Consider the following 24,817-nt stretch of genomic DNA (forward strand, 5'->3'; position numbering starts at 1 on the left):
TGACCCATGGTGTGGATTTGTCTCATGTTTCCTCCTGACTAGAGAGTCAGATAATATTTTTGCCACAAGCAATTCACATGTGATGCTATATTCATTTTAGCATCTGGAGTCCCATGATGCCAACAGTTTGTGATGAGGGACCTAGACTGATGTTTGTCCTTGGCCTTCTAGCGGCTTCTCAGGGTGGGGGTGCCTTTAGCATTGGCCACAAAGGAACATGCTTCCTAGGACTCTTCCGACCCACAGACTACAACGTAGAACCTTGGGAGGAAGTTCACCAAACAGCCCAAGACACATTTTCCCAGTTCTTCTCGCTGGAACATTCCCGTGTTGGTGTCAAGGCTCAACACCCATGTCTCCACCCCCATGAGGCCTTCATAAGTCTCAGAATAAACGCTCCCTCCTCTGCTCCACAACCCTCTGTTTCTGCCTCATTGTGTGATTTATCTTAAGGCAGTAAAGGTCACTGGGGAGCTCTTACCGCCGCCTGTATGTCCAGGGCCCACCATAGAAAGTTCTCCATAAATATTTGTCAAAAAAGCTATAATCCAAATAACACCAGTCTGCCTTGGGGGCAACCTCAGTTTTACATTTGAAAGAAAAGCCCAAAGTCCAATAACAAATTGAAAAGCTATTTAAGTCTGCTGAACGACCTGGAAGAGGTGCCAGCGGATGAATTAGACTGCAGGTCACATACCAGAGTCCTAAATACCCTCTTCACCCATCTTTCTCCCTATCTCATGGCTCTTCCTTCACCTCCAAACCTCTCTGCTTTCTCTTCTTGCCCAAATCCCTCCTCTTTCACAATCAACTTGGTTCATCCTCAAGTGTAAGAAAAATGTATTGATTTAGTTCAAACAAGCAATACACAGAAGCATTCTCCTTGTCTGTTTATTTTTAAAGTTTATTTTGAGAGAGAGCGCGTGTACATGCCAGCAGGGGAGGGGCAGAGAGAGGGAGGGAGAGAGAGAGTCCTAAGCAGGCTCCACGCTGTCAGCACAGAGCCCGACGTGGGGCTTGGTATCACAAACCGTGAGACCGTGACCTGAGCTGAGATCAAGAGTCAGATGCTTAACCAACTGAGAGACTGAGCCTCTCCTTGTTTAAAGAAAAAAAAAAAAAAAATGTTGTGTAAGTTCCCTCTCAACCATTCCAAGCCCGGTTCCCTCCTAGGGATAATACCATTATCAGTTTTGCGTATCCTTCCGGGCCTTTTTCTGTGGAATACAGACTTTCCTATATGGATACGCTAAACAATGTTTCCAATTTCCAGTGCTTCACGAACATCCTTGCACTGTTTCCCTGCACTCATCAGCATGTGTTTCTGTACAGCAGAAATGAGAGGATTTGCTGGGTGTGGGGCACGTGCATTGTGAATCTAATCCAGCCCAGCTAATGATTCCCTCCACCCCAAGACACTGTGCATCCTTACTCTCCGCCAGCAGTCTAAGATAGGACCAGGGCTGTTTTTCTTTCCTTCTCTCCCACGGCTGCTCTGAGGACCTTGGTGCAAGCGTGGTTTAACTTCTGTAAATCAACCAATATGATACCCCACATTGACAAAATGAAGGATAAAAATCATAGGGTCATCTCAACAGATGCAGAACAAAAGCATTTGACAAAATTCAACATCCATCTATGATAAAAACTCTCTAGGCACCTGGGTGCTCAGCTGAACATCCAACTTCGGCTAAGGGCATGATCTCACAGTTCATGGGTTCGAGCCCCGTGTCAGGCTCTGTGCTGGCAGCGTGGAGCCTGCTTCAGATTCTCTGTCTCCCTCTCTCTGCCCCTCCAATGCTTGTATTCTCTCCCTCTCAAAAATAAATAAACATTAGAATAATAATAAATAAAAAAAAAACTCAACAATGTGGGTAGAGAGGGAATGTACCTAAACATAATAAGGGCCATATGTGACAAACTGACAGCTAACATCATACTCAATGGTGAAAAGCCGAAATCTTTTCCTATAAGATCAGGAACAAGACAAGGATGCCCACTTTTGCCTCTTCTATTCAGCATAATATTAGAAGTCCTTGGGGTGCTGGAGTGGCTCAGTTGGTTAAGTGTCTGACTTCAGCTCAGGTCATGGTCTCATGGTTCATGGGTTCAAGCCCCGTGTCAGGCTCTGTGCTGACAGCTCAGAGCCTGGAGCCTGCTTCGGATTCTGTGTCTCCTTCTCTCTGTGCCCCTCCCCGACTTGTGCTCTGTCTCTTCCTGTCTCTCAAAAATAAACATTAAAAAAAAGGGGGGGGGGGGAGGGTCCAAGCCATAGCAATTTGGCAAGAAAAAGATATAAAAGGCATCCAAATTGGAAAAGAAGAAATAAAAGTGTCACTACTTGCAAATGACATAATACTAACAATAGAAAACCCAAAAGACTCCACTATAAAACTGTTAGAACTAATAAATGAACTCAGGGGTACCTGAGTGGCTCAGTTGGTTAAGCATGTGACTTTGGCTCAGGTCATGATCTCATGGTATGTGAGTTCGAGCCCCACACTGAGCTCTGTGCTGACAGTGCAGAGCCTGCCTGGGACTTGCTCTTTCTCCCTCTCTCTCTACCTCTCCCCCAGTGACACATGCGTGCATGTGCGTGCTTGCACACACTCGCTCTCAAAATAAATAAATAAACATTAAAATAATAAATGAATTTGGTTGCAGGATACAAAATAAAAATACAGAAATCTGAGACATTTCTATACAGTAATAATGAACTACTATAAAGAGAAACCAGAAAAACTAAGAAAACAATCCCATTTACAATTACATCAAAAAGAATAAAATACCTAGGAGTAAATTTAAGAAGCGAAAGACCTGTATTCTGAAAACTATAAGACACTGATGAAAGAAATTGAAGAAGACACAAATAAATAGAAAAATATTCTGTGTGCATGGATCAGAAGAATATTGTTAGAATGTCTATACTAGTGTAAGCAACCTACAGATTCAATGCAATTCCTAGCAAAATTCCAAGGGAATTTTTCACAAAACTAGACTAATTCTAAAATTTGTCTGGAACCACAAAAGATCCTAAATAGCAAAAGCAATCTTGAGAAAGAAGAACAAACCTGGAGGTTCGGAAATCACATTCTCCAGCTTTTCTATTTCTGGGTATTTATCCAAAGAAAATGAAAACACTAACTCAAAAAGATACCTGACCCCTGTGTTCACTGCAGCATTATTTACACCAAAAAAATGGAAACAACCTAAATGTCTATTCATATTCACATATATATATGACATCTTCTTTATCTATTGATCCAAAGATGGAAGGATACACACACACACATATATACACATATATTCATACATACAATGGAATATTACAGCTGAGTAATATAAAATAAAAAAGAATGCAATCTTGACATTTGTGACAACATGGATGGACCTTGAAGTTATTATGCTAAGTGAAACAAAAGTCAGATGGAGAAAGACAAATACCATATAATTTCACTCATATGTGGAATCTAAAAACAAATAAACAACACAAAAACAAACTCATAGATACAGAGAACAGACTGGTTGTTACCAGAGGGGAAAGGGAGTGGGGAGGGGGTGAGCAAAATGGGTGAAGGGACTCACTTGTATGCTGATAATGGTAAGTGGATTTTGAGTGGTGATTATTTTGTAGCACATACAAATGTCAGGTTATAGGGGTGCACAGGTGGCTCAGTCGATTAAGTGCCTGACTCTTGATTTCACCTCAGGTCATGATCTCATGGTTGTGAGATCAAACCCTACATTGGGCTCCATGCTGGGAGTGGAGCCTGCTTAAGATTCCCTCTCTCCCTCTCCCTCTCTCTCTCCAACCCCCTAACCAAAAAGTCAAATTATAATGTTATATACATGAAACATACAATATCATATACCAATATTACCACAATTTAAAAATAAAAGAGATCCTAGGAGCTTTTCCTATTGGTAAACACCTAGTTAAATCCCAACAAGCCCCATCCATTGATTTTAGCTGGTTTAGAAATGATTGAATCTCTAGATATTCTTGTTTCCAAGTTGGAATTATCATCTAGTTAAAAAACAAAATTCAACTGAGTACATTCTGTTTTAAGTAATTTCTATACCCAATGTGGGATCTAATTTGTGACCCTGAGATCAAGAGTCACATGCTCTTCCAACTGAGCCAGCCAGGCACCCATAACAGAGAACATTCTCAACCTCTTACTGGCTTTTTCTCTTTTCTTTTTTCTTTTCTTTTCCTCCTCTCTCTCACTCCCTTTCTATTTTCTTAAGTAATCTCCATGCCCAACATGAGGCTTGAACTCACCATCCCAAAATCAAGAGTTGCATGCTCTACTGACTGAGCCAGCCAGGTGTCCCTCTTACTGGCTTTCTTCAATGATTTATGAACAGAGTGGCATCTAATCTAGCAGATAGAAAGGAGCTCTCAGGAGCTATAAAAAAATGAACTTTTATAGGGAGAAGAGTGTGGGAACAAAGAAGTTACACTAGCAAAAATCTGGATTGGTTGCGGCAAAGTCCCTATCTTTTAGGAGATAACAGGAGTCTATCTATCAAGCAGATGACCTCACTAGTGCTGATCTGATAATTTCTGATTGACCGGTTTAAGATTGCATTTCTAGGAGAGCCAAAACTGTAAATTAAGCTCGGTTTGGTGATGAGGAACTTGGCATAAATGACTCTATTATGGGCCTGTTGTCTTCTTTTTAACACTCACCGGGCCTTTTTCTTGTTTCCCTGTGTCCTTCTTTTTCCCTGGTCCCTGTCTACCTGTTTCTCTGACCCTCCAGTTCTCCTTGGCCAGGCTGGACAGTGCCCCTGGAGCCAGGGCTGGGAGTGAACCTGCTGTTTCTGGGCCAAATCCCCATTCAAGTTCCCACCCTTTGCTTCTGCCCAAAGCGGGCCCAGGATGCATGCGTGAGCCAGGCACAGGCTCACCCAGGAATCCCACCTGCCTAAGCCACAGCAAACCTTGCAAATTGTGTGCCCTGGGGATGTATTACCTATTCAAGAACATTAACTAAATCTTTGAAAAAATTTTAAAAAAAAATTTTTTTTAATGTGTATTTATTTTTGAGAGAAAGGGAGAGACAGAGTGTGAGCAGGGGAGGGGCAGAAAGAGAGGGAGACACAGAATCTGAAGCAGGCTCCAGGCTCTGAGCTTTTAGCACAGAGCCTGATGCAGGGCTCAAACTCACAAACCACCACCCAGGCACCCCTAAATCTTTAAAAAATTTAAATCACCAGGCAACAAGTAATGAAGCTAAAACATATGCATACAAATACTTAGCATTTGGGAAAATTTTTAAATGAAAAATAAAACAGTGTTAAAAAAAACTAAACTGAAGGGCCACTGGGTGGCTCAGTAGGTTAAACGTCTGACTCCGGCTCAGGTCATCATCTCCCGGGTTTGTGGGTTCAAGCCCTATATCAGGCTCTGTGCTGACAGCTCAGAGCCTGAGGCCTGCTTTGGATTCTGTGTCTCCCCCCTCTCTCTGCCCCTCTCACTCTGTGTCTCTGTCTCAAAAAGAAATAAACATTAAAAAATTAAAAAAAAAATTTTTTTAATAAAATAAAAATTAAACTCTAGATAAAACCCTGTTGGGGCACTTGGGTGGCTCAGTCAGTTGAGTATCCTACTCTTGATCTTGGCTCAGGTCATGATCTCATGGTTCATGAGCCACCCAGGCTGCCCTGTTGTTCCACTGTAATGTGGGCACATCATCCCTGTAATAAGGCACATATGTTTGTTTTCCAAAGCACCATTCTTATTCCATTATCTCACTTCATGATGACCCTTTGAGGGAAAGGAAGGCCCAGCTTAGAGATGGGAAAACTGAGGCTCTGAGAGAGATCGCCCAGGATCACAGCATAACAGGGACAGGTTTTATCTCAAGAGAAAATGGGAAGGAAAAGAAATGCCATGTTCACAATTTAATGTTCTTACCAAGTCCTACAGTGTCAGTACAACCCCTTTTTAATTACCATGTGAAAAGAAAAGCTCCCCCCCCCCCAGGCCTGTCCTCCCTGGCTTAGGTTTATTCATCTCCCCTCTCCTACCAGCCCCCCTGCTTTTGTGTCTTTGTGTCACATCTAGTTAGGCAATAATTTATCCTTTCAAGAAACATCTCTTGAGCCCAGGGGGTGCAGGGTAAATGAGGGGATACAGATGTGAATGATGGGCCAAAATGGAGTCAGCTGCTCTCACCTGCCTGTTGTCTGTCCACCGTGCCCCCCCCCCCCCCGTCCCATTCCCTCTCTCCCCTTCTCCTACCCATCAGCAATGTGAGTCCCCATTTTGCTGGGTTCCGTTACCCTGTGGCCGATACTGAAGAAAATAAAGATTAATGTGATATTAGCAAATGGGAACCAACAGAAGAGACCCAAAGCAGCACATTTACAGAGGAAAGCCTGCATCCTGTGCCTGATTTCTGCTCTTGAAAAGCAGGCTGCAGACCTGTGGGCTCAGCCCCACCCAGAGAGGCTGACACATCTGGGCCAGCAGGATGCTCCACCCCAGCTGGCAAGTGAGGGCAGAGAAGAGGGCAGGTCTGCAAACTTGGTGGTGCTGTGTAGCATGCAGCACTTGGGATGAGTGTGTTTGTGCATATGTGTGTGTGCGTACACATGCATTTGTGGATGAATGGGCACATGCACGTTTGTGTGTATTTATACACAGGTGTGTGCACTATGTGTGTGTGTTCAAGTGTGCACGTGTATAAGCATGCACCAGCATGTCCAACCTGGCCATCGTGGCATGACCATATGGTCCTGCTGTGGCCCTGTGGGGTCTTTCATCTCCATAGGGAGCAGCGTCTCTGACAGGCCTAGTGGGACCAGCTGTGGAACCAAAGGCAGGGGCAGTTACAATCACAGGCTGTTTGTTTCTGTCACACTCTTATCTCCACTTTCCTGAGCCTAGGGTTTAGCATCATAAAAAGTCAGAGCCTGGAGGGAAACCTGGAGATTACCTAACTCAGGCCATCCCCAGACAGATGGGGAAATCAAGCCCTGGAGAGGCTACCCGCAACAGGTCACACAGCTGGGACAAGAACCCACATCTCCCCACCCACTTTCACCCTCTTGCCACAACTGTACTACCTGGACTTTTGTCTGCCCCACAGTGTGCAAATGAGAGGCCAATGGTTCCCAGCCTAGGGCTGAGGACACAGCAAGGAGAAGGTGTTCTTGGAGTTGGGAGGTGTTTCAACATGTCTGAAAGAGGTCTTCAACTACCTCTATTTTGACCTCAGTCTGAACTTTCTAATTGATTAAATTATTTCCAGCTTATCTCTTAACTCAGGCAGAAGACTCTGTGGGCAAAGCATCCCTTGATGGGAAATAAAACTATCCCCTCAAGCAATAGGGACTGCTCTGTGCCAGTGAGACCTCACCCTTGACTGACCCCAAGACAATAATGGACCTGTACTACCCACCTGCGTGTACCAACCTTAGTCCCACATTTGCCTTACGTAATGCAAGCATTTTCAACACTTTGGAGATGCTAGTCCACTGTCTTCCTGGTGTTGGCCTCACTGAAATAAATTCCTTTCTTGTTCCACTTCCACTCTTCTCTCTGCCTCTGTATTTTATCAGCAGTGAGTGGCTGAGCCTGGTCTGTTTGAATCCCCAGCGCCAAGTGCTCTTGCACCCTTGGGCCCCAGTTACATGTCCATGGCTGTGTCCCTCCCCATGGTCCTCCCCAACTTAGGCTGGTATTAGACTCGCTCTGGGAGAGCACTCTATTCTCATGCTAATCAGAACTCTGGCTGGTGGTCAAATACGCTTTTGATTAATTACAAATGGAAATGAATAAATTTTTACTTGATAAATGCAGTGGGCAAAACTCTTTCAATATGTGGGGGTCATGAGAAAAAATATTAAATTATGTCTTTGATCAAAGTCTTGCAAATGTTTGTAGAATGAGTGGATGAAGGATGACAGTGTAACAGGAGCCTTAGGAGAATGAACTTAAGTGCTTTTTGGTCTCTTCATCAAGAGGAAGTGTCAGAGAGGGGGAATGATGGTGGCAGAGTAGGAGGACCCTAGGCTTGCCTTGTCCCATGAACACAGCTAGGTAACTATCAAATCATCCTCAATACCCCAGAAATCAACCTGAAGATTGACAAAACAAACTCCACAACTAAAGGGAGAGTAGAGACCACATCGGAGAAGGTAGGAAGAGTGGAGATGTGGTTTAGGGGAGAAACAGATCACAGGTGCTGTAGAGGGGAAGGACATGTGGTCGTGGAGAAGGGCGAGAGAAAAGAACACACAGAGGAACACACAAGAAGAGCATTTCCCCATAGCCATTGGCTTAGAAAGTGAGAGGGGTTGAATTTTGTGAATTATTGCAACCAGTGAGGCTTAAATCCTGAAATCTGAAGTGTCAGTGGGTTGGGCTGGGCTGCAGTGCAGAGTTATCCAGGCTGCTCCTGGAAAGAAGGCAGGCAAACAACCCATGGGCAGACAGTGAGGAAATAGCAATCTGAAGAGCACCTGGGGTACAAAGGAAGATTCTTTACTCTTCTTGGAGTGTGCCCCTGAGAGACACTGTTCAAAGAGAGAGATGGAGAACAAAGGAGCTGGCTAGTGCCATTCCCCCTCCCCCAGAATAAACACAGAGCCACCTGCATGAAAAAGTGCAGCATGGACACTGGCTACCTAACTTGCTTACACCAAGTCCCACCTCCCTGTGCTCTGGTAGGACCATCCTTCTCAGTGCCAGCACAGTGGGCCCCTTCCCTAGATCAGCACAAACCCCTATCTACACCATATCTCCCAACCAAAGAGTTCTGCAGGGCCTTAGTTCTGGTAGAAGTGGTGACAGGTCTCATTTTACAAGCAGACCAGAGCACACCTTGTTAAAGCCCACCACATTTAGGCTAGGGACCAAACACTGCCCACTGCAGGCAAGGAGAGCCTCTGCAGATGACTGGCCTGAAGATTAGAGCAGCCAAAACACTATAGCAGATTGAATGCAGCACCAGAGGTACTCCCTGAAGTGCCAGGCTCTGGACACTACATGATCTCTTCTTCATAAAGCCATTACTCTCAGGAGCAGGAGACATAACTGGCTTTTCTAACACACAGAAGAAGACAGAGACTTAGACAAAATGCTAAGGCAGAGGAAATTATTCCAAATGAAAGAATAAGATAAGGCCACAACCGGAGATCTAAGTGCAACAGATATAAGTAACAAGCCTGGTGGAGAATTTAAAACAACAATCCTAAAGATATTCACTGGGCTTGAGAAAAGAATGGAAGACTTCAGTGAGATCCTTACCACAGAGACAAAAGAGTTCTAAAAGAATCAGAGATGAAGAGTATAATAAAAAAAGATTGGAAACAGGCTTGATGCAATGAACAGCAGGCTGGAAGAAGCAGAGGAACGAATTAGTGACAAGACAAAATAATGGAAAATAATGAAGCCGAACAAAGGAGAGAAAGAAGAATTATGGGACATGAGAATAGACTTAGGGAACTCAGTGACTGCATCAAATGTAATAACATTCATATTATAGGAGTCCCAGAAGAACAGGAAGCAGAAAATTTATCTGAAGAAATAATAGCTGAAACCTTCCCTAATCTGGGGAAGGAAACAGATACTCAGATCCAGGAGGCACAGAGAACTCCCCTCAAAATCAACAAAAACAGACCCACACCCAGACATATTATAATTAAACTGGCAAAATATAGTAATAAGGAAAAAATCTTAAAAGCAACAAGGAAAATGAAGACAATTACTTATAAGGGAAAATCCCTAAGGCTATCAGCAAATTTTTCAGCAGAAATTCTCCAAGCCAGAAGAAACTGGCATGATAATATTTAAAGTGCTAAGTGGGAAAAAATCTGCAGCTAAGAATACTCTATCCAACAAAGTTAAAATTCAAAATAAAAGAAGAAATAAAGAATTTCACAGAGAAGCAAAAAATTAAAGGAGTTCATGAGCATGAAACCAGCCCTGCAAGAAATACTAAAGGGGACTCTGTGAATGGAAAAGGAAGACCAAAAGTGACAGTAGAAGATAGGAAACACAAAAGCAATAAAATTGAATACTTCTATAAAAAAATCAGTCAAGGACCTCATAAAAAAAAAAAAAGATGGAGCATCTGGGTGCCTTAGTCGGTTAAGCATCCGACTCTTGATTTCAGCTCAAGTCATGATCCCAGAGTCATGGGATTGAACCCTGCATTGGGTTCCATGCTGAGTGTGCAACCTGTTTAGGATTCTCATTCTCTCTCTCTCTCTCTCTCTCTCTCTCTCTCTCTCTCCCTCTCCCTCTCCCTCTTGACCCTGCTCTTTCATGCTTTCAAAAAAAAAAAGAGGATATAAAAAATGACAACATATATGAAAAACATGGAGAGAACCAGAGTAAAGAATGGGTTCAAGCTTAAACAACCATTAACTTAATATAGACCACTATATGCAGAAGATGTTACATACAAACCTAATGGTAAACACTAAAAAATTACAAATAGGGGCACCTGGGGTGCCTGGGTGGCTCAGTCGGTTGGGCGTCCAACTTCGGCTCAGGTCATGATCTCGTGGTCTGTGAGTTCGAGCCCCGCATCGGGCTCTGGGCTGACAGCTCATGGCCTGGAGCCTGTTTCAGATTCTGTGTCTCCCTCTCTCTCTGACCCTCCCCTGCTCATGCTCTGTCTCTGTCTCAAAAATAAATAAATGTTAAAAAAAAAAATTACAAATAGGGGTGCCTGGGTGGCTCAGTCAGTTAAGCGTCTGACTTCAGCTCAGGTCATGATCTCACAGTTTGTGAGTTCAAGCCCCACGTTGGACTGCATGCTGACAGCTCGGAGCCTGGAGCCTGCTTCAGATTCTGTGTCTCCCTCTCTCTCTGCCCCTCCCCCTCTCACACTCTGTCTCAAAAATAAACATTTAAAAAATTACAAATAAATATGCAAAGAATAAATATAAATAAATCTAAATATATCATTAAAGAAAATAGACAAACCATGAGAGAAAGATAAGAAAGAATCAGAGAAAAATCTCCAGAAATAACCATGAAACAAGTAATAAAATGGCAATAAAACATATCTATCAATAATTACTTTGAATGGAAGCACTTGGGTGGCTCAGTCAGCTAAGCATCTGACTCTTGACTTTGGCTCAGGTCATGATCTCATAGTTCATGGGTTCAAGCCCCACACTGGGCTCCACTCTGTCATCCCAGCTGAGCCTACTTTGGATTCTCTCTCTCCCTCTCTCTGCCCATCCTCCACTTACACACATGCACACACTCTCTCTCAAAATAAACAAAATTTAGTAACAAATAATTATTTTGAATGTAGATGGACTAAATGCTCCAATCAAAAGACATAGAGTGCCACAATGCATTAAAAAAAAAAACAAAAACAAAAACAAAAAACAAGACCCATCTATACGCTGACTACAAGAGATTCATTTTAGACCTGAAGACACCTGCAGGTTGAAAGTGAGGGGTGGAGAAGCATCTACCATACGAATGGATGTCAAAAGAAAGCCAGAGTAGCAATGCTTATATCGGACAAAATAGACTTTATTTATTTTTTAATGTTTACTTATTTTGAGAGAGAGAGAGCATGAGAGGGGAAAGAGGCAGAGAGAGAGGAAAGAGAGAATCCCAATCTGGGAAAGAGAGCCCCAGAAACGGGGCTCAGTCTCATGAACTGTGAAATGATGATCCCAGCCAATATCAAGAGTCACATGCTTAACTGACTGAGCCACCCAGGTGCCCCATATATCAGACAAAATAGACTTTACTTTCTATAATTTATTTATTTTTTATAACTTACATCCAAGTTAGTTAGCACATGGTACAACGTTTTCAGTAGATTCCTTAAGCCTCTTACCCATTTAGCCCATCCCTCCTCCCACAACCCCTCCAGTAACCCTCTGTTTGTTCTCTATATTTAAGCGTCTCTTATGTTTAAACTAAATAGACTTTAAAACAAAGACTGTAACAAAAGACAAAGAAGGGTACTATATAATAATAAAGGGGACAATCTGACAAGAAGATATAATAACTGTACATATTTATGGACCCAACATCGGAGAACCCGAATACATAAAATAATAGTAAACATAAAGGAACTAATCAATAATAATACAATAATAGTAGAGGCTTTAACACACCACTTACATCAATAAACAGATCATCTAAACAGAAAATCAATAAGGAAACAAGGGCTCTGAATGACATACTGGACCAGATGGATTTAACAGATATATTCAGAACATTCCATCCTAAAACAGAATACATATTCTTTTCAAGCGCACATGGAACATTCTCCAGAATAGATCACATATTAGGCCACAAAACAGGCCTCAACAAATTCAATAAAACCAAAGCCATACCATGCACCTTTTCTGACCACAATACTATGAAACTAGAAGTCAATCACAAGAAAAAAATCTGGAAAGACCACAAATACATAGAGGTTAAGTAATACGCTACTAAACAATGAATGAGTCAATCAGGAAATAAAAGAAGAAATAAAAAAGATACATGGAAACAAATGAAAATACAATGGTCCAAAACCTTTGGGATGCAACAAAAGTGGTTCTAAGAGGGAAGTACATATAATATAGGCCTACCTCAAGAAGCAAGAAAAATCTCAAATAAACAACCTAACCTTATGCCTAAAGGAACTGGGGGGGAAAAAAAAGCCTAAAGCCAGCAGAAGGGAGGAAATAATAAAGATTAGAGCAGAAGGGGTGTGTAGGTGGCTCAGTTGGTTAAGCATCTGACTCTTGATTTCGGCTCAAGTCATGATCTCACAGTTCATGAGTCTGAGCCTTGCAAAGGGCTCCATGCTAACAGTGCGGTGCCTGCTTGGAATACTCTCTCCCTCTCTCGCCCTCTCAAAAAGTAAATAATTTTTTTTAAAAATCTAAGAAAAAAATATGAGAGCAGAAATAAATGATATAGAAACTAGAAAAAACATTAGAACAGGGGAAGCTTGGCTGGCTCAGGTGGTAGAGCATGTGACTCTTGATCTTGGGGTCACAAGTTTGAGCCCCATGTTGGGCACAGAAGTTACATTAAAAAAAATAATAAATAGGGGTGCCTGGGTGGCTCAGTCAGTTGAGCATCCAATTTTGGCTCTGCTCACGATCTCATGGTTTGTGAGTTCAAGCCCTGCATCAGGCTCACTGTTGTCAGCTCAGAGCCCGCTTCAGATCCTCTGTCTCCCTCTCTCTCTGCACCTTCTCCACGCACTCTCTCTCTCTCTCTCTCTCTCAAAAATAAACATTTAAATAATAAATAAAACAGATCAATGACACCAGCTGATTCTTTGAAAAAATTAATAAAATTGATAAACTTCTTTCCAGATTTATCAAAAAGAGAAAGGACCCACATAAAATCACAAATGAGAGAAGAGAAATAGCAACCAACATCACAGAAATACAAACAATTAAAAGAGATTATGAAAACTATATGTCAACAAATTGGACAACCTAGAGGAAATTGATAAATTCTTAAAAACATATAAATTACCAAAACTAAAGCAGAAAAAAAAATTTGAACAGACCAATAATGAGCAAAGAAATTGAATCAGTAATGAAAAACCCCCAGCAAAAGTCCAGAACCATGGAACACCTGGTTGGCTTAGTTGGTAGAGTATGCAATTCTTGATCTTGGGTTGTAAGTTTGAGCTCCATGTTGGGTGTAGAGATTACTTAAAATATTTTTAAATAAATAAATAAATAATAAAATAAAGAACAAATTTGAGTCACCTGGCTGGCTCAGTTGGAAGAGCATGTGACACTTGGTCTCGGTGTCAAGAGATTACTTAAATAAATACACTTTAAAAAAAAAAAAAGTCCAGGGGCCCCTGGGTGGCTCAGTCAACTGAGCATCCGACTTCAGCTCAGGTCGTGATCTTGCAGTTTGTGAGTTTGAGCCCCCCATCAGGCTTGCTGCTGTCAGTGTGGAGCCTGCTTCAGATCCTCTGTCCTCCTCTCTCTTTGTCCCTCTCCCACTCATGCTAGCTCTCAAAAAAAAAAAAAAAATCCAGGACTAGTTGGCTTCACAGGTGAATTCTACCAAATATTTAACAAGTTAATACCTATTCTTCTCAAACTACTCCAAAAAATAGAAAAAGAAGGAAAACTTCCAAATTCATTCTATGAGGCCAGCATCACCCTGATACCAAAACCTGATAGAGACACCACAAAAAAAGAGAACCACAGGCCAAATCTCTGATGAACATAGATGCAAAACTCCTCAGCAAAATACTAGCAAACTGAACCCAACAATACATTAAAAAACTCATTCACCAAGGGGCGCATGGCTGGCCTAATTGATTGGATGTCCGACTCTTGATTTTGGCTCAGGTCATGATCCCAGGGTCGTGGGATGGAGCCTTGCATTAGGCTTGGTGCTGAGTGTGGAGCCTGCTTAAGATTCTCTCTCTCCCTCTGTCCTTCCCCTGCTCACAAGTGCACATGTGTTCTCTCTCTCAAAATAAATAAATAAACAAAACCTTAAAAACATCACTCATCACAATCAAAGGGATATACTCTTGGGTTGGAAGGATAGTTCAATATTCACAAATGAATCAACGTAATACATCACATCGATAACATTTCAATAGATGCAGAAAAAGCATTTAACAGAGTACAACATCCATTCATGGTAAAAACCCTCAACAAATTAGGTTTAGAGGGAACATCCCCCAATATAATAAAGCCATTTATAAAAAATTCACAGGTAATATCATCCTAAATGGGGAAAAACAGAGAGCTTTTCCTCTATAGTCAGGAAAAAGTGGTGTCCACTCTCACCACTTTTATTCAACATAGTACTGAAAGTCCTAGCCACAGCTCCCACAACAAAATGAAATAAAGTGCAAGATATTTGCAGATAACATGATACTATACGTAGAAAACTTGAAGGTGTCCACCAAAAAACTGCTAGAACTGATAAACAAATGCAGTAAAGTTGTAGAATACAAAATCAATGTAGACTTTCTATACACCAATTTCTATATACCAATAATGAAGCAGCAGAAAGAGAAATGAAGTAATCAATCCCATTTTATAACTGCACCAAAAATAAGACAGTTAGTCCTCCTTCCCAACATGGTGTAGTCAGTTAACATGACCCAGCTGAACCTGCTACAGCTATAAATGCTCAAGAACAAGCTGGACCAAGGGGCACCTGGGTGGCTCGGTCAGTTAAGCATCCAACTCTTGATTTCAGCTCAGGTCATGATCTCATGGTTCGTGAGTTTGAGCTGTGAATCGGGCTCTGTTCTGACAGTGCAGAGCCTGCTTGGGATTCTCCCTCCCCTCTCTCTGCCCCTCTTCTGCTCACACACTCTCTCTCTCAAAAATAAAATAAACAAGAAAGAAAAGAAAGAAAGAGAGAGAGAGAGACAGAGAGAGAGAAAGAAAGAAAGGAAGAAAGGAAGAGAGAGAGAGAGAGGAAGAAAGAAAGAAAGAAAGAAAGAAAGAAAGAAAGAAAGAAAGAAAGAAAGAAAGAGAGAAAAAACTGGACCAAGAACTGGAGTTCTTGCCCACGTCCATTGCCCAGCTCAAGGTGGAGCAGACCAAGTATGTGGAAGCTGCGGACTATTTGAACGTGCTGTAACAAGAACAATGAGGGGGAAGAATTACTTCTCCCACTGATGAGTTCTATGTATGTCCTTGGGAGGTGACATGATGTGGAACATGTACTCACTGATGTGGGAAGAGGCTACTATGTAGAAAAGACAGCTGAGGATTTCAGGGACTCTTTCAAGAGGAAGATAGACTTCCTCACCAGCCAACTGGAGGAAATCTAGCCAGCTCTGCAGGGAAAGCATGCTGTCATGCTTCATGCCAGAAGATTCAGCAGCTCACTGCCAAAGCCTGAGAAGTTATTTCAGAAATGGGGCAGAGGGACCCTACTTCAGGAGCCTGAGACTTTGTGGGCATGGCTTCCTGGGGTCAGGGAAGAGAAGTGTCTTGTGTTTAATGCTAATAAATGTGCCAGCTGGAAAAAGGAAAAGGGGGAAAAAATAATAATAAGATACATCGGAAAAAAAACCTAACCAAAGAGGTGAAAGATCTGTACTCTGAAAACTATAAAACACTGACGAAAGAAATTGAAGACACAAAGAAATGGAGAGAGACATTCCATGCTTATGAATTGGAAGAATATTATTAAAATTTTTTAAACATTTTTTATTTATTTTTGAGAGACAGAGACAGCACCATGAGCAAGAGAAGGGTAGAGACAGAGGGAGACACGGAATCCTAAGCAGGCTCCAGGCTCTGAGCTGTCAGCACAGAGCCCGACACTGGGCTCGAACCCAAGAGCCATGAGATCATGACCTGAGCCAAAGTCAGACGCGCAACAGACTGAGCCACCCAGGCACCCTGGAAGAGCGATCATTATTAAATGTCTGTATCACCCACAGCAATCTACACATTTAATGCAATTCCTAACAAAATACCAACAGCATTTTTCACAAAACTGAATAATCCTAAAATTTGTATGGAAACACAAAAGACCCCAAATAGCCAAAGAAAACTTGAAAAAGAAAAGCAAAGCTGAAAGCATCACAATTCCGGACTTCAAGTTATATCACAAAGCTGTAGTCATCAAAATAGTATGGTATTGGCGTGCACACACACACGCACGCACGCACACACACACACCAGACACATAGATCAATAGAACAGAATAGAAAACCCAGAAATGAACCCACAATATTATGGTCAATTAATCTTCGACAAAACAGAAAAGAATATCCAATAGGAAAAAGACAGCCTCTTCAACACATGGTACTGAGAAACCTGGACAGCAACATGTAAAAGAATGAAACTGGGCCACTTTCTTACACCATATACAAAAACAAATTCCAAATGGATGAAAGATCTAAATATGATACCTGAAACCATAAAAGTCCTGGAAGAAAGCACAGGCAGTAATTTCTCTGACCTCAACCATAACAACTTTTTTCTAGATAGGTCTCCTGAGGCAAGGAAAATGAAAGCAAAAATAAACTCTTGGGGCTACATCAAAATAAAAAGCTGCACGGTGAGGGAAACAATCAACAAAACTAAAAGGCAACCTATGGAATGGGAGAAGATATTTGCCAATGACTTATCTGATAAAGGGTTAGTATCCAAAATATATATAAAGAATTTATAAAATTCAACACCCAAAAAACAAATAATCCAATTAAAAAATGGGCAGAAGACACAAACAGACATTTCTTTAAATAAGACATCCAGATGGCCAACAGACACATGCAAAAAGATGCTTAACATCACTCATTATCAGGGAAATGCAAATCAAAAGTACAATGAGATATCACCTCACACCTGTCAGAAGGGCTAAAATCAAGAACACAAAAAACAACAGGTGTTGGCAAGGATGTGGAGAAAGGGGAACCCTTGTGCACTGTTGGCAGGAATGCAAACTGGTGCAGCCACTCTGAAAAACAGTATGGAGTTTCCTCAAAATGTTAAAAATAGCAATACCCTATGATCCAGCAATCTCACTACTAGTATTTACCCAAAGAATACAAAAATACTAATTCAAAGGGATACATGCACTCTGAGGTTTATAGAAGTATTATTTACAATAGCCAAATTATGGAAACAGACCAAGTGTCCATTGGACTGATGAATAAAGAAGATGTGATATATATACACAATGGAATATTATTCAGCCATAAAAAAGAATGAAATCTTGCCATTTGCAATGACATGGATGGAACTAGAGTATTATGCTAAGCAAAATAAGTCAAAGACAAATACTATATGATTTCACTCAAATGTGGAATTTAAGGAACAAAACAAATAAGCAATAAACAAGAAAGAGGCAAACCAAGAAACAGACTCTTAACTATAGAGAATAAAGGGATGGATACCAGAGGGGAGGTGGGGGGGATGGGTTAAATAGGTGATGGGGATTAAGGAGTGCACTTGTCCTGATGAGCAGCACAGAGTGATGTACGGAAGTGCTGAATCACTATATTGTACACCTGAAACTAATACGACACTGTATGTTAACCAAGTGGAATTTAAATAAAACCTTTTTTAAAATGCCCAAATAAATATCTCATAATAAATGGCTGAATAAATACATTAGACAGAGAGAGAGAGAATGGATCAGAAAGTCCCCTGTTACCTCAGGAGGTAAAATACCCTTGAGGAAATGAAGAGTCTGCTCTATTGACAGGGAAGGGGCTCCCCTAGGCAAAAACCCAAATGTTCCAGAAAGGCAAACATTCGAATTTGTAATTCGAATTGCTATGTGTTCTGGAGACCCTCCTGGGGCTGGACGGGACAGGGGTCTTGTAGGGGGCCTTCTGAAAGAAGAGGCCATCAGTGCTTGCTGGTGTAAGATCCCAGGGAGTGCTGAGGGGAGTGCTTCTAGGCCTTGAGGTGACCCTCCTCCCAACATTGCTGAGCCTCTGTGTTACTGTCTAGTTTTGGAAGATTAGAGCAATGCTTTATTTTGCATATCACTTTTAAACATTTCCTTTTTGTATCCATCCTCTCTTGTCTGCTTCTCATGACATCCTGTGAGGCAGGCAGGGAGAAATCGCTGTTTTCTCACAGAGAGGACTGGCTCCTCTTGAAGCCACTTAATGGGAGATTATCTTCCTCCTATTGCTTCCTTCCACATTTCCTGGGACATACTATTTTCCTTGGCCAGGGATACAAGGAAGGATAAGACTAGGGTGTTAGAAGCTTCTAGGAAAAGCAAAACAAGGATAACATCCAGTGGAACATGAGAAACTAGGTATAGTGACAAATTTATCACTGTGATAGTGTAGGCCATTTTCTTTTCCAAATTGAATCTTTTTTTTTAAGTTTATTTGTTTTGAGAGAGAGTGCATGTGGGCACGCATGCATGCCCATGAGGGGCGGGGAGGTCAGAGGAGAGAGAGAGAATCCCAAGCAGGCTCCACACTGTCAGTGTAGAGTCTGACACAGGGCTTGATCCCACAAACTGTGAGATCATGACCTGAGCTGAAATCAAGAGCTGGACACTCAACCAACTGAGCCACCCAAGCTCCCCCTAAATGAATTTTTAAATCAACTTGTTGAACAACATAAAAATTCCTCTTGAAACAATAAACTACCAAAAAAGTACACAAGAGTATACTGAAGATATAACCAGAAATTAGTGGGCGGGGGGGGGGGGGGGGTGGGCGGGGCGGATACACACTAGAGAGGATCATCAAACTCCAAATTTGGTTCTTTGGAAAAAAGCTAATAAAATTGACAACTTCCGACGGATGTACAAGGTCAAAAAAAGAGAAGGCATAAATAAATAATATTGGGAATGAAAAAAGGACATTACAGATAGAGCAGAGTCAAATGACAGAGAATAGTATCAACAACTGCATGCCAATAAATTTTAAAACTGCAGAAAATGTACATATTATATACATAAAACCTAGATATAACTTAGATATATGTATATAACTTGCATATCCATGTTTATAAAACTTAAAAAAACTGACTCAAGAAGAAATAGAAAACTTGAATGTCATATAACAAAAAAGACAAGAATTACTGGCAAAACATCAAGCCTCAATGGCTTTGCTGGCAAACATCAAGGAACATCTAGATCATTCCAAGGTGATATAGACTCTCCCAGAGGTTAAGTTGGAGGGGGGTGAGGGAGGAAAGAATACTTTCCAGCTCATCTTATAAATTTCTATACCCTTGATAATAAAACAAGGGCACAATAATTAAGTAATATTTTTACTGGCCAACCCCATTAGAGAATTTAAATATAAAAGTCTAATCACAATATCAGCAAACTGAGTCCAACAATGTTTAAAAATACAGTGTGATTACTTGGGTTTTGTGGATTGGGTGTTTGTGTCCCCCACCCCCAAGTGAATTTGTTGAAACCCAATCCCAGTGTGATGGTATGGGAAGTAGGGCCTCTGGGAGGTAATTAGGTCATGGGGGTGGAGACTTCATAAATGGGATCAGTGCCCTTATAAGAGGACAGAGAACTAGCTAGCTCTTTTTTCACTGTGTGAAGAAGATACAAAAAGCCAATTGTCTGCAACCTGGGGGAAGGGGAAGGGCAGTAGCTATCATTTGGCACCCTGATCTCAGACTTCCAGTCCCTTAGAACTGTGAGAAATAAATTTCTGTTGTTTGAGCCATCCAGTTTATGGTATTTTGTCATAGCAGCCCAAACTAAGAGAGATTTATTCTAGAAATGCAAGATTGGCTTAACATTTGGAAATAACTCAATGCCACTCACCACATTAAAAATCTCAAAGAAAAATCAGAGGCACCTGAGTGGCTCAGTTGGTTGAGCATCTGACTCTTGATTTTGGCTCAGTTCAGGATCCCAGAGTTGTGGGATTCAGCCCCAAGCCGGGCTCTGCACTGAGGGTGGAGCCTGCTTAGGATTCTCTCTCTCTCCCTTTGCCCCTCTCCCCCAAGCTCACTCGCTTGCTTGCTTGCGCGCGCGCTCTCTCTCTCTCACAAAAAAAAAGTTTCACTATCATTTCTGGAGCACCTGGGTGTCTCAGTTGACTGAGCATCCAACTTTGGCTCAGGTCATGATTTCACGGTTGTGAGTTCAAGCCCCATATTGGGCTTGCTGCTATCAGCCTGTCAGTGCAGAGCCAACATCAGATCCTCTGTCCCCCTCTCTCTACCCCTCCCCTGCTTTTGCTCTAAAAAAAAAAAAAAATATATATATATATATACATATATATATATATACACACATATATATGTATGTATATGTGTGTGTATATATGTATTTTTTAAAGTTCCACTATCATTTCTACTTAACATTATACAATATACATTATACAATAAACATTGTATATGCTGGCTGCTCAATAAGAAAATATATATCTAGGGGTTCCTGGGTGGCTCAGTTGGTTAGCACGTCTGACTTCAGCTCAGGTCATCATCTCATGGCTCGTGGGTTCGAGCCCCGCATCAGTCTCTGTGCTGACAGCTCAGAGCCTGGACCCTGCTTCGGATTCTTTATCTCCCTCCCTCTCTGCCCTTCCCCAGCTCACACACACGCGTGCTCTCTCTCAAAAATAAACATTTAAAACATTTTTTAAAAAGAAAAAATAGGGGCGCCTGGGTGGCGCAGTCGGTTGAGCGTCCGACTTCAGCCAGGTCACGATCTTGCGGTCGGTGAGTTCGAGCCCCGCGTCGGGCTCTGGGCTGATGGCTCGGAGCCTGGAGCCAGCTTCCGATTCTGTGTCTCCCTCTCTCTCTGCCCCTCCCCCGTTCATGCTGTCTCTCTCTGTCCCAAAAATAAATAAACGTTGGAAAAAAAAAAAAAAAAGAAAAAGAAAAAATATATCTAAATAGTAGAAAGGAAGAAATGAACTCAGATAATATATCTTGTAAATAGAAAACTCAAAATAATCTACACACAACTTATTAGAGCTAATGCAAGAGTCAAGCAAGATTGCCAGATATAAAATCCTATACAAGAGTCAACTACATTTTTTTTTAGACTCCACCCACATATGGGGCTTTCACTCAGGACCCAGAAATCAAGAATTGCATGCTCTACCTACCAACTGAGCCAGCCAGGTGCCCCAAGAGTCAACTACATTCATGTACAAGAGCAATGTACAATTAAGAAATGCAACTTTAAAAATTAACAAAGGGTAGGGGAAAAAAGGAAAAAATAACAAAGGGTGCAAAATCTTTAGTAGACATTTTTAACATTTTTTATTGAAAGATAGTAAAAAAAAAAAACTTACACATATGGAGAGAGAAATCATGACCATGTAGAAGATGAAGATTCAATTCTCCCTAATTAATTTACAGATTTAATTCAGATCCAACAGGAATTTTCATAGAAATCAACAAGGCAATTTTAAACATCGAAAAAAATATTATTAAGAGAGAGAGAGGGTGTGAGAAGTGGAGAGGGGCAGAGGGGAGAGGGAGAGAGGGGGAGAGAGAGACAGAATCCAAAGCTGTCTCCACACTCAGTGAGAGCCTGACAAAAGACTTGATCCCACAACCCTAGTATCATGACCTGAGCCGAAATCAAGAGTTGCTCACTCAACTGACTCACTCAGGCCCCTTAAACATTTTTGAAAGATCAAAGGATAGCCAAGTTACTCCTGTATGATATTAGCTCAAGGAAAGACAAATTACACCCATGGAACAGAATAGAGAGCCCACAATGTTTATGGCATTGACTGTGGTGATGGTTTCATGGATGTATACTTACCTCCAAACTCGTCAAATTGTATACATTAAATACATACAGCTTTTCCTATGCAATCATACCTCAATCGACTGGTTTAGGAAAAAGAGTCCAGAAACATTCCCAGGCATATAAGGAGAGCTGATGTATGTCAAAGTTGTCAAAGAAGATCTAGTGGGGAAAGGAGACATCAATCAATACATAGTGCAGGACAACTGTCAGTGGGGAGGGGGTGAGGGATAAAAATTGATCCATACTTCACACTATGCACAAAAATTCAGTTCCAGATTAATCAAGGACTTAAATATGAAAGACATAACTTGAAAAGATAGTTTCCTAAATAGCTTGAGGTAGTAAATTATTAAACAAAACACTTTTAAAAAGCACAAATCAGAAGAAAAAAAGCAATCTGACAACATTAAAATTAAGAACAGTTCACCAAGACACAAAAGAAGAGTGGAAAGGGAAGCTATTACCTGAAAGAAGTTAATCAACAAAGAATTACTATTTAGACTCTACAGTCTAAAGGTGGTGTTAAAACTTCCAAAATAAGACAAAGATTCACAATCTAAGGAGGAAAAATGGGCAAAAGGCATGTATAGGCATTTCAATGAAGATAAACCACGATGGCAAAAAAAAAATTTTTTTTTCTTTGAAAAGATATTCAACTTTAGTAGTACCTAGAGAAATGTACATTAAAACCACTGTCAGGGGCACCTGACTCAGTAGTGTAAGCGACCGAATGACGATTTCAGCTCAGGTCATGATCCCAGGATCATGAGATCAAGCCCCATCTTAAGACTCTGAATGAGGGGCGCCTTGGTGGCGCAGTCGGTTAAGCGTCCGACTTCAGCCAGGTCACGATCTCCCGGTCCGCGAGTTCGAGCCCCGCGTCGGGCTCTGGGCTGATGGCTCAGAGCCTGGAGCCTGTTTCCGATTCTGTGTCTCCCTCTCTCTCTGCCCCTCCCCCGTTCATGCTCTGTCTCTGTCTCAAAAATAAATAAACGTTAAAAAAATTAAAAAAAAAAAAAGACTCTGAATGAGCATGTACCCTGTTTGGGATTCTCTCTCTCCCTCTGCCCCTCTCCCCTGCTCTCTCAGGCGCGCTCTCTCTCTCTCTCTCAAAATAAAACACAAAACAAAAAAACCCAAAAAGCCAAAAAACCACTGTCAGGTATTAGTTCCACTAGATGGGCAAAAATTAAAGTCAGCATACCAAAGACCAGTAAAGATGAGAAGCTACGCGAACTACACAAATGCCATTGGCAGAAATGCAAACGGGTACCTTCACTTGGGGAACAAATTATTACACTTACCTGCCCTGACCCAGTGGTTCCACTCCACACATTAAGAAAAGAAAGTCTTGCACATGGTCCCTGTGAATAACATCATTTTAACAACCCAGATCTAAGGAAAGAAACCAAACCTCCGTGAAGAGAGAATGGATCCATAAATTAGTCCATACAGTGTAATACTATAAAGAGCTGTGTTGCCCAATACCATTATTTCCATCATGCTGGTTGAGCACTTCATTGCAAAGCAGCTAATACTAATTGAAAATTACAAAGGGCAAGGGGCGCCTGCACGGCTCAATCAGTTAAGCGTCTGACTCTTGGTTCTGAGCTCAGGTCACGATCTTACCATTGGTGGGATAAAGCCCTGCACCTGGGCGGCCATTGAGCCTGCTTGAGATTCTGTTCCCTCCTCTACTCGTTCATATTTTTCTCTCTCAAAGTAAATTACGTATAAAGTGGAGAAGAAACTACACCACCATAAAAATGTAAAATTTCTAATGTTCTATATTGGCTTTACATTGAAGAGCTTAGATTTTGTAGGTTAAATATATAAACCCAATAAGCCTCACACACCTTTCTTTCCCTTAATTGTGTACCCGACTTTTTTCCGCCCGAAAAAACCACCCACATAAAGGACAAACGCTTTAAACTAAAAAAAAAAAAAAAAAAAGTACCTCAAAAGCCAAAAGAGCTGTTTCTAGACATTAAAAAGAACACGAAAGAAACACGTAACTTGAAAAATTATGCGCGTAAAAAAGCAACTAAAATAAACCACGCTAACAGCAGTTAAAGTAAACTTAACGAAACTCTTACCTATTTTTAAGCAGTGAAAAAAAAAAGAAACCACACACAGAAAGAAAACTCCCTCTATTCTTTTAGACGATATATAGCCTTGCTAGTGCAAGGCCTCAAAAAATTGTTTTAAGACTCAGAATTGTTCCTCTCCACGGAAATCTTTAGTAAAAGGCGAAAGATTTATACGATCTGAAGAGAAACCAGAGTATACGATCAACATGCCTAACCTGCAACTCGGGTAAAATGATCTCCTGGTTCACTGATGGTGACTAACTAACGACAAGAGTCAATGCCCTAGTAAAATTTTCTAGAATAATATGTGTGTATGGGTCTATTTTTAAGATATACAAGTGGAAGAATTTTTTAATTTTGTTGCTTTCAACTGGTATCGGTGCAGTGCACTGTGGGTATGCAAATCATTGGGTCACTGCTCTTTTGGTTCAGAAAATAGGTTAGTATTCACGCGGTACCTCGGCGTCACCCTTAGGGGGCGAGCGGAGTACTGGCTGAGTGGGATCCAAACTCCGTCTTGATTAAGAGACTCAGGTTTCTGTTATTTGTACACCTGAATTTTATT

At 41.4% G+C, this 24,817-nt stretch overlaps 1 non-coding gene across 1 annotated transcript; it reads right to left on the minus strand.

Annotated features, from left to right (window-relative positions):
- Window positions 1–24,333: 24,333 nt before the first annotated feature.
- LOC122469663 lies at window positions 24,334–24,449 on the minus strand. The gene has a single exon (XR_006293560.1). It is a non-coding gene; the product is annotated as a U5 spliceosomal RNA (small nuclear RNA).
- Between the last annotated feature and the right edge of the window lie 368 nt (window positions 24,450–24,817).

The sequence above is a fragment of the Prionailurus bengalensis genome, chromosome B3 (genome assembly GCF_016509475.1).
Source record: "Prionailurus bengalensis isolate Pbe53 chromosome B3, Fcat_Pben_1.1_paternal_pri, whole genome shotgun sequence".
NCBI classification, from domain to species: Eukaryota; Metazoa; Chordata; class Mammalia; order Carnivora; family Felidae; genus Prionailurus; species Prionailurus bengalensis.